The following is a 9,962-nucleotide window of genomic DNA, read 5'->3' as shown; positions in this document are numbered from 1 at the left end:
ATATTCTTATTCATAGTTGTATTTCCAGTATCTTTTACAGAGTTGTTTTTATATATTTTTGTTTTTGTTAAATAAACACTTAGTACAAAGTAAGTTCTAACTTTACAAATGGTTTTTATAGGATGTTTGTTCTAATTATATACAGCATTTAGTATTTTATTATTATTTCTCTTATTTTTCTCATTTATATTTTATCTCTTTGTGGAGAAAACTTACCTTTTATGTTTTTTGAATACCCCATGGATCCTGGGATAGTTGGAAACTCATAGGAGGTGTTTAAAATATTGGCTATTTAATTAATTAAACAAACAAATTAATATGCCAGTAAATTAATAAGTATATCCATCCAAATGAGTACTTGAAGCTGTTCAGACAAGGTACAGGATAAGTGACTAACAATTTAATCATCTAATTAAGTGTTGTTGTTTTTTTTTTTTTGTACAGTACTTCATTCTAATGATAAGAGAGAGAGAGATTCTTTGAGCAAAAGACTCACTCTGGGAATTAGATATAATCAGTCACCATTTTATTGGGAAGAGGGGCCTGAAAAAAATGAATTTTTAGTGAGAGACAAAAAGCGTGATATAAACAGAAGCTTGTATTTGTGAAGTGGAAAGGAAGTAAAATATAGCACACCCCCGAGAACTGGAGGCAGGCCAGTCCAAGAGAGGACAAATGGCGCTGCGCCTTTGTTTCTCGTGTCCTATATCGTGGTACGGGGGCCTACTGACTGCTCACGTTCCTCGTGCTCAGGCACGCCCATGTCTTTTACAGATATTTTACCCACGTTGCACACGGAGAAACCTGTAGGAGGGATTCAATCTGCAATGTTCATTACATTATAACGAACCCTGGGTCAGGTTAAGCTGGGTGCTTTCTACTGCGCAGCTGCAGCATTCAATTCCAGCAGGCTTCTCTGCTGGCCTTCATTTAAAGGAAACATTTTTGGAGCCCCTTATCCTGAGCGCAGGCATACTGTTGCCTCAGTTGCTCCCCAACTCTTCCTCCGCCCTTGTCCAGTGCTCATTTCTATATAACTGCCCTACAAGCAGAATGATTTTCCATTAGCTAAAATGGTTTTAGATACTTTTGATTAACAATATACAGAAAAAGAACACAACTCTTGAATACGAATTTTTCTCAAAGTTTTTGTTTACTTTATTAAATTATAAACAACAAATCATGATAAACTCTCATTATGTGTCTCTTTAGTGACATTTCTATTCAGAGGAATACAAATATAACAATAATAACAATGCTTTATTTAGTATATGATTTTAAACTACCTGTAACTCTTCATTTCTTTTCATGTTTTACATAAGTAAGTCTGTTAAATACCTATATGTACGGAAATAATATTATTTACTGCTCAAAAAATAATAGTGATAATTTAAAAGATCCAAATGATAATAAAGTATTAAATTTCAAAACTTATGAGATGCAGCAAGTGCAGTACCTGAGGGAAATAGTTGGCTTTGGGACAGCTAATAAAATAGATTCAGCTGAGATCAAATAAGAGAAAAAAAGAGACAGGATTTAAAAATAAGACATTACTACAAATACAGCAGAAATTAAAGAACTAGAATAAGTTTTGTATAATTTTACAGCAAAATTTTTGAAAAGTTATGCAAAATGGATAAATTCCAGGAAAAAAAACTTACCAAGAGTTACCCAAGACAAAGTAGACAGTGTAACTATATATATAAAATCATTAAAGAAATTGAGTAAGCAGTTTAAAATCTCTCTCATTTCAAAATAAAGAAAGGATGGTTTTCAGATGGTTTACATTTTCAAAATATGGATCTTTTGGGGGGATGGGATATGTAATTATTTTTCATAAAAAGTTATTTTTCTCCAACAACTGATTTGCACATGGAGGGCCATGACTCATGGTCAATTCTCAAATATGGGCAACTGTTTGGACCCGCGGACACCCCCCAGGACACATCCACGGCCTCCTCCCTCCCAGGATGACAGGAGCGACCAAAGCGTGCATATTTCTTCCAGCTTCCAGGGTTAAAGCCGAAGAAAGCACCCCTTCTGACTGAAGGAGGGTCTTCACAACCCAGAGGCGCGGTTTCCACTTGGCCCTGCCGGGCAGCAGGCGTAGCCACTCCAGGTCACCCCGCCTGGCACGTCTGGATCACCTCCTGCAAGACCCTCACCCCCTCCACGCTCTTGCCCTTCACCGCCATGGCGAGCACTGATCTGTTTCCAGCTGCTTGAGACACCAACGCCACGGAGACGTTCTTGGCGAACACGTGGATGAGAGGTCCGGCCGGCCGAGGAGGACTTCTGGCGAGCACGCGCTTGCCGGTGTCACTGGTCACGTTGCTGGGTTCCAGGGAGGCCAGGGGCCCCATTTTCCCTAACTGGCTCCCTAGACTACCAGGATGTGGCTGCTGAAGGCTGTGCAGACCTCCTCGGTTGGGATCCCACACACCACGTCAGTCTTTTGTTTTGATACCAATGGTTTGCCCTCCGTGGCTGCATCTGTTCAATGTTAACTTTAGTTCATCAGATAGGCCTTGGGGCTCCAGAATATATACCGCTTGGGATTAAAACAGAACACTGAGGGGGGGTGGGCGTATAGCTCAGTGGTAGAGTGCATGCTTAGCATGTATGAGGTCCTGGGTTCAATCCCCAGTACCTCCACTTAAAAAAAAAAAATGTAGGCCCATTCGAAAGCCGGTCTCTGTTCATCCATACAGGTTTCATTCGCCTGGAACTTTCTGGATTCATTAACTAGACACACACATATACTCAGGCCAGGCAGAGGCGGGTTGTCAAACAGGCTTTTGTCTCTAGAGGTGGGTTGGGAACTGTTCTCTCCCACGCGCTCGAGTCCCTCGCCGTTTGCATCCGGGTGACCGCACACCACCCTGAGGGCTCCCGTTTGAGTCGGGGGTGGGGAAGTAAGCAGGCCCCCCAGCAGATGGCCGCGCCCCCGCCGCCCCTCCCGCCCGCCCTCTGAGGTTGCAGTTTCCGCATCTGGGGAACCAGGTCCCGAAGAAGCAGCAGCCCCACCGCGGCGCGGGGCAGAGGGCGGCCGGCGCGGGAGGGGCCCGCGGGGTCGCCCGCCCTCCCGCCCGGCTCCGGCCACCCCACCGCCGGCCGGCCACCCCGCCCGTGCTCACCGGCCCGCCCGAAATATGGGTCTTGAAAAACATTGAAAATATCCCATGGAAGCAAAAAAGGAGAATAATTTCCAACTCACTCTATGAGGACTTTATGGCTGTGACACAAAAATCAGAGAAGAATGTGAAAATAAAGAATTAGTTTCCCCAAAAAAAAAAAAAAAAAAAGACTTAGAAAAATAATTAGTAAGGGGACAAACTTATCTTTGTACAACACCGTATAATGTAAAGACTACAAATTTTAATGACAGACGCCGAATTTAAAATTATAAACAATTGGAAAGGTTTAAGAAGTGAAAACAAATAAAGTTAGCCAAGGCAACAGATTAAAATAAATCTCATGATGGACTGGATCAAAAAAAAAAAAAATTAGTTTCCAATACATTTACACTCATCAGTGAGTCCCCTATATTTTCAATTTAAAACATATGAGTATAAGTAATACACAATTTCTGAATACAGCAAGGTTTCTGTGTCTCAGTCTCTAAAAGCTGTTTTCAGAGAGAAATTAGTCACGTCTCTAATTGTGTCTCTAATTATGACTATCCCTAGAATAGAGTTTTGAATTTTAAGAGCCTTGAAGAATTTTAGTCACCAAGTACAGAAGTTATAGTCTCCTTTTTCATACATAAAATCCATTGTCTTAATTTGCTTCTAATTTATAGAGTTCAGTGAAAACATTAATAAGTAATAATTTTATAAACAAAGAAAAATAAGAAAAAGAAATTAAAAGAACTTTGACATCTAAGCAAAGATAAGCAATTGTTACAACCAAAGTGGAAGAAATGAGCATGGAAATGTCCCACAGGCTGGGCCAGATCTATTAATTACGTCCCATAACCCTCCAGCCTTATCTAACACAGTTAACCTTATTACATACAAGTAGACACAAGTTCATGGAGGTTAAGTTACCTGCCTAACTTCACCCAGCCTGTTAGTAACAGACACATGATTCAAAAATAAGCACATTTTGGTTTCAAGGTCGGTGCTTATTATTGTACTGTATGATGTATTTAAACAGTACTAAATATTTAGATTTTGAGACTAGAACGCGTGTTGTAGTATGGTGACACTCACCAATATTAATAATTGATCATTCTTTGTCTTTTCTCTAGTGTGTGGTATTAAAATCATATATAGACTAATAAACCTAATGAATTCTTTAAATGAACTTTTTATTTTTGTATAATTTGGGATTTTCAGAAAAAATTATAAAGATAGTACAAGTATTTCTCTTATATGCCTCACTAATTTTTTTTAATTTACATTATTATGATTATTGTTAAATTAAGAAACTAAAAAATACAGATTGAGAAAAAGAAACACACACTAACAATATCATAAATGATAGAGGGGATAATACTATAGACCTCATACACATTAATGATACTCGGTGGGGAAAAAGGTAGGAAGCTGACTCTCCCCATTCTTATGTGCAAATTACTAAAATTCCTAGTTAACGCAGTAAGGCAGGAAAAAGAAAGCACATAGACTGGAAAGCATTTAACTGTCCCTGTGTGAAGGTTACATGAATTTTCTAAGTATAACATACAAAAGACTCTGAACAAAAATGAACCAAAAACCCATAAATCTTCTAGAACTTATAAGTGAGTTAGTGAGGTCATAGAATGCAAGGTTAACACACAAAAATCAATTACAATCGTATATACTAGCAATGAACCCCTGAAGAATAACAACAACAAAAAAAAAATTTACAATAGTGCCACAAATATCTAAAAACTGAGGAATAAATGTAGCCAAACAAATGTAAAATCTGTATGCTAAAATCTTTAAAAAAAAAAAAAAAAAGCTATTTAAAGAAATCAGAGAAAAAGTTTGTAAATTATAAATTCTGCTGATGACCTCTTCCAGAATATTAAAAAAATAAAGTCTTAAAATTCAATAATTTTTTAAAAAACTAGTTTTTAAAAATAAGCAAAATATTTGAAGCTACATAACAGAAAATTTATACACATGCAAGTAAGCACTAAAAATATGCTGAGACTCAATAATCATTAGATAAAAATTAAAATATCAATAAAATGACATTTTAAATCTATCAAAATGGATTTAAAAATGAATAGTACCAAATGCTGGTATAATTTCAGAGCTGCTGGAACGCCTACATAGCTGATGGGAATGTAAAATGGTAGATCCACTTTGGAGTGTAGTCTCGCAATTTCTTATAAACTTAAACAATAGAACCTAATAACCCAGTTTGTATTACTCAAAGTGAAATAAACTTTTACCTTTACACACAAAAGATCTTTATGCCAATGTTCATAGACACTTTATTCATTATTGCCAAAACTAGAAACAACCCAAATTGTTCTCAACTGTGGAACTAACATATATAATATTTGATAAAATACTACTCAGTAATAAAAGGGATTGAACAGATACACACAGCAACATAAATTAATTTTCAATGCATAAGCAAAGTAAAGAAGCCAGAATAAAAGGCAATATACTATATTAATCTATTTACACAGCATTCTGGAAAAAGCAAAAACTGAAGAAACAAAAAATAGCTCAGTGGTTTCCAAGAGCTGAGTATTAGGGAAGAGAGGGAAGACAAGGAATTTGGTAAAAAAAAAAAAAAAAAAAAAAAAAAGTGACATGGGGGAAATTTTGCGTGATGGAACTGTTCCATATTTAACTTTTTGTATGTTAACATGACCAAATATATTTATCAATACTTCAAAAACTTTACACTAAAAAAGGTAAATTTTACATATGTAAATTTACCTTAATACAAAAATGAAAATTAAAAAAAGATGTTGTAAGAAGAAGATTATTTTCTCATTATAATGACAAAGAATATGTTGTTCAGACGAGACATGTATGAGCTCCTGGAGAGTCTTCCAGTCAACCCAAGCTCTTCATTCTAAGTTAATTGCAAAGAAAAAAACAATGAAAAATGATTGTTTTTGAAAAGGATGAGCCAAAAAATGGAAAACTGGTGAATAAAGACTTTTAAATTTTGTATACATCTCTTATTATTTGTCCCAAATAGTTTTCCAAAGGGGGACATTTAATTATGGGTTTTTTTTTCAGTTTTGTTGACTTAAAATTGACAAAATTTCAGTATGTTTAAGGCATACAGTGTGATGATTTTATATACATATACATTGTAAAAAGATTTCTATCGAATTAATGAACACAGTCATCACCTCCCATATTTACCTTTTTCTGTGTGAGGACACCTAAGCTCTAATTTCTTGGCAAATTTCAGTAATACAATACCATATTGTCAACTGTAGTGCCAGCAATACATTAGATCCTCAGACCTGATTTATCTTGTAACTGAAAGTTTGTACTTTTTTTTGAGCCTCTACAAATTTCTTCCACCCCCCAACTCCTGGCAACCACCATTCCACTCTCTGTATTTATGAGTTCAACATTTGTTTGTTTGTTTTGAGATTCCACATATAAGTGATACCATGAAATAGTTGTTTTTCTCTTTCTGACTTATTTCACTTAGTATAATTCTGTCTAAGTTGATCCATGCTGTTGCAAGTGGCATGATTCCTTCTTTTTTAGGGCTGAGTAATACATGTGATAGGGAATTGCATCTATAGATGGCTTTGGGTAGAATGGAGATTTTAACAGTATTATTATCTTCCAGCCCATGAACATGGAATATCTTTCCATTTATTTGTTTCTTCAATTTCTTCCATCAATGTTTGTCTTTACCTCCTTTATAATATTAATTTCTAAGTATTTTATTTTTTTATCCTATTGTAAAGGGTTATTTCCTTAGGTTTTATTTCCAAGATTTCCTTATTAATATATAAAACATATAAATTATTTTTGTGTGTTAATTTTTTTATTCTGTAACTCTAGTGAATTTGTTGATTAATTCTAACAGATTTTTGGTGAAATCCTTGGGATTTTCTCTATATAATGTCATGCCGTCTCCAAAAAGAGACAATTTTAATTCTTCCTTTCTGATTTGAATACCTGTTACTTACTTCTTACATGACTGCTGTGGCTAGGAGTGCTGATACTGTGGTCAATAAAAGTGGTGAATGTTGTATCCTGTATTGTTCCTGATCTTAGAGAAAAGACTTTCAGCTTCTCATTGTTGAGTATGTCAGCTATGGGCTTGTGATATATGGCTTTTATTTTGTTAAAGTGCATTCCAAGTGCACATAATCAGTTGAAAGTTTATCATGAAAGGATGCTGAATTTTGTCAAATGCTTTTTCTGCACCTATTGAGATGATCATATTAATTTTACCTTCATTTTATTAATGTCGTGGATCACATTTGTTGCTTTGCACGTGTTGAATGACCCTTGTACCACTGGAATACATCCAGTTTGCTCATAGTGTATGGTCATTTTAATGTACTGATGAATTCAGTTTGCCAATATTTTGTTGGGGATTTTTGAGTCTATGTTTAACAAGATATTGATCTGTCATTTTCTTTTCTTTTCTGATTTTGGTATCAAAATGATACTGGCCTCATAAAATAAATTGGGAAGTGCTCCCACCTATTCTACTTCTTAGAAGAGTTTGTAAAGGATTGACATGAATTCTTCTTTAACTGTTTGATAGAATTCAACAGTGAAGTCATTTGGTCCTGGACTTTTCTTTGTTATGAGGTTTTTTGATTAATAATTAAATCTTCTTGCTACTAATTGATCTGTTCAGATTTCCTTCATGATTCAGTCAGGTAGGCTGCACATTTCTAAGAATTTATCCTTTCCTACTAGGTTATTAAATTTGTTGGCATATAATTCTTTATAGCAGTTTTTTAATGATCCTTAGTGTTTCTATGGTATCAGTTGTGATGTCTGATTTTATTACTGATTTTTATAATTTACTTTATCTTTCTTTTTTTCTTAGTGTGTAGAAGTTTAATATGAGGTCCAGAAGAGCAGGTTCTTGCTTAGTTCAAGGATATATTTTCAATGTGTAGAAGAATGCTTGGTACATAGTAGATTATATATAATAAATGTACACATATATTATACAAATGTTTACTATAAAAGAGAGAAACTGAGTGAGTTCTAACTCAGATGATAATTACCTTTTCTGCAAAGCAAGATATGCAAGCTCTATCAATAGGTACATTGTAGAGTCTTGGGTTAGAGAGCTGAAAATATTAGAACAATATGCTTATCAATATCCCCAACTGGAGGAAAGGGACAGTAGCTTAATCTCTATTGCCAGCTAACGTCTGGCCCCTGGGAATGGCTCTCACAGTATCTGCTGAAGGTACAGTCATGGAAAGAAACTGGAGCATGACTATTTAGAGTCCCATTTATTCTTGTCCTATTTAATCTGTTCTCTATAGTACAAACAGAGTGATCTTTTCAATTGTAATTCTGATTTTTACTTTCTCACTTAAAACTATTTAATTATTTCTCATTTTTCTTAAGCAAAGGCAGTACTCTCTCAGATTGTTGACAAGGACCTACATAGTCTGGCTTTTATGCATCTTGCTTAAATTATCTCCTTCCATACTCAAGATTTTATTTATTATGTCCTCTTTCTTCTCTTCTTGATAAGCCTGGCCAGTAGTTTGTCAATTTTGTTTAGTCCTTCAAAAAACCAGCTCCTGGCTTGATTAATTTTAGTCTATTTTTCTTTCTTTCCTCCCAGATAGTTATTATTTATTTTCTCTGCTGACTTTGGGTTTTGTTTGATTGTTCTTTTTCTAATTCTTTTAGGTGGTGGGTTTGAGCTTGTTCTTGTTTTTTGTGTAAGAACCCTACTGCTATGAACTTCATCTTAGGGCTGCTTTTGCTGCATCCCATGCAATTTTAGTGATTGTGTTTTCATTCTCATTTATCTCAAGGAATTTTTTTAATTTTGTTTTTGATTTCATCATTGACTCACTGGTTTGTTTGTTTTTTTTTTTTAGTAACATGTTGTTTAGTGTCCATGTAGTCTTTATTCCCCCCTCATTTTTCATTCTGAAGTTGATTTTTATTTTCACACCATTGTGGTCAGAAAATATGCTTGAAATAATTTTCTATCCTCTTAAATTTGTTGAGGCTTCTTTTGTGTCCAAGTATGTGATCTATCCTAGAGAACGTTCCATGTGCACTTGAAAAGAATGTATATTTTGTTTTGGGTGGGATGTAATGTCCTGAAAAATCAATTTAGTCTAACTGCTCTATTGTGTAATTTAATATCTCAGTTGCCTTATTGATCTTATGTTGGGAATATCTGTCCAATGATGTGAATAGAGTGTTAAAGTCTCCTACTGTCATTGCATTCCCATCAATTTCTCCCTTTTGTTCTGTTAGTATCTGTTTTATACATTTAGGGGTTCCTATATTGGGTGCAAATATGTTAACAAGCGCAATATCCTCACCTTGTATTGCTCCTTTGATCATTGTGTAGTGTCCTTTATCTTTTTTATGGTCTTTGTTTTAAAGCCTATTCTGTCTGATATGAGTAGTGCTACCCTCACTTTCTTGTCTTTTCCATTTTGCATGAAACACCTTTTTCCATTCTCCCTCTTTTGCACTATGTGTGTCCTTTACCCTAAAGTGGGTTTCTTGTAGGGAGCGTGTTGTTCGTTTTTGTTTCCTTATCCAATCTGCCGTTCTGTGTCTTTTGATTGGAACATTTAGTCCATTGACATTTACGGTGATTATTGATAGATGTGTGTTCAGACTCAATATTTTAGAATAATGCTGATAGTCATCTTTAAAAACCATATTGGACTTTTACTAAAATTTTATTAAACTTGTTTTGTAAGCTCTTGTTATATGAATAAATGGTTTTATTCTTTTCTTTCCCCTCCTGTTAAGGGAACAATTCTTTTGGCATAAATACACTGAATAATCAACCAACTAATCAATTAA

General features: G+C 35.1%; 1 pseudogene; it reads right to left on the bottom strand.

Moving 5' to 3' along the window:
- Positions 1 to 1,723: 1,723 nt before the first annotated feature.
- Positions 1,724 to 2,497, bottom strand: LOC105100086 (proteasome assembly chaperone 3-like; annotated as a pseudogene).
- Between the last annotated feature and the right edge of the window lie 7,465 nt (positions 2,498 to 9,962).

The sequence above is a fragment of the Camelus dromedarius genome, chromosome 32 (assembly GCF_036321535.1).
Source record: "Camelus dromedarius isolate mCamDro1 chromosome 32, mCamDro1.pat, whole genome shotgun sequence".
Taxonomy (NCBI): Eukaryota; Metazoa; Chordata; class Mammalia; order Artiodactyla; family Camelidae; genus Camelus; species Camelus dromedarius.
Note: the sequence above shows the minus strand (reverse complement) of the source record. Positions and strands in the feature narration are given on the sequence as shown.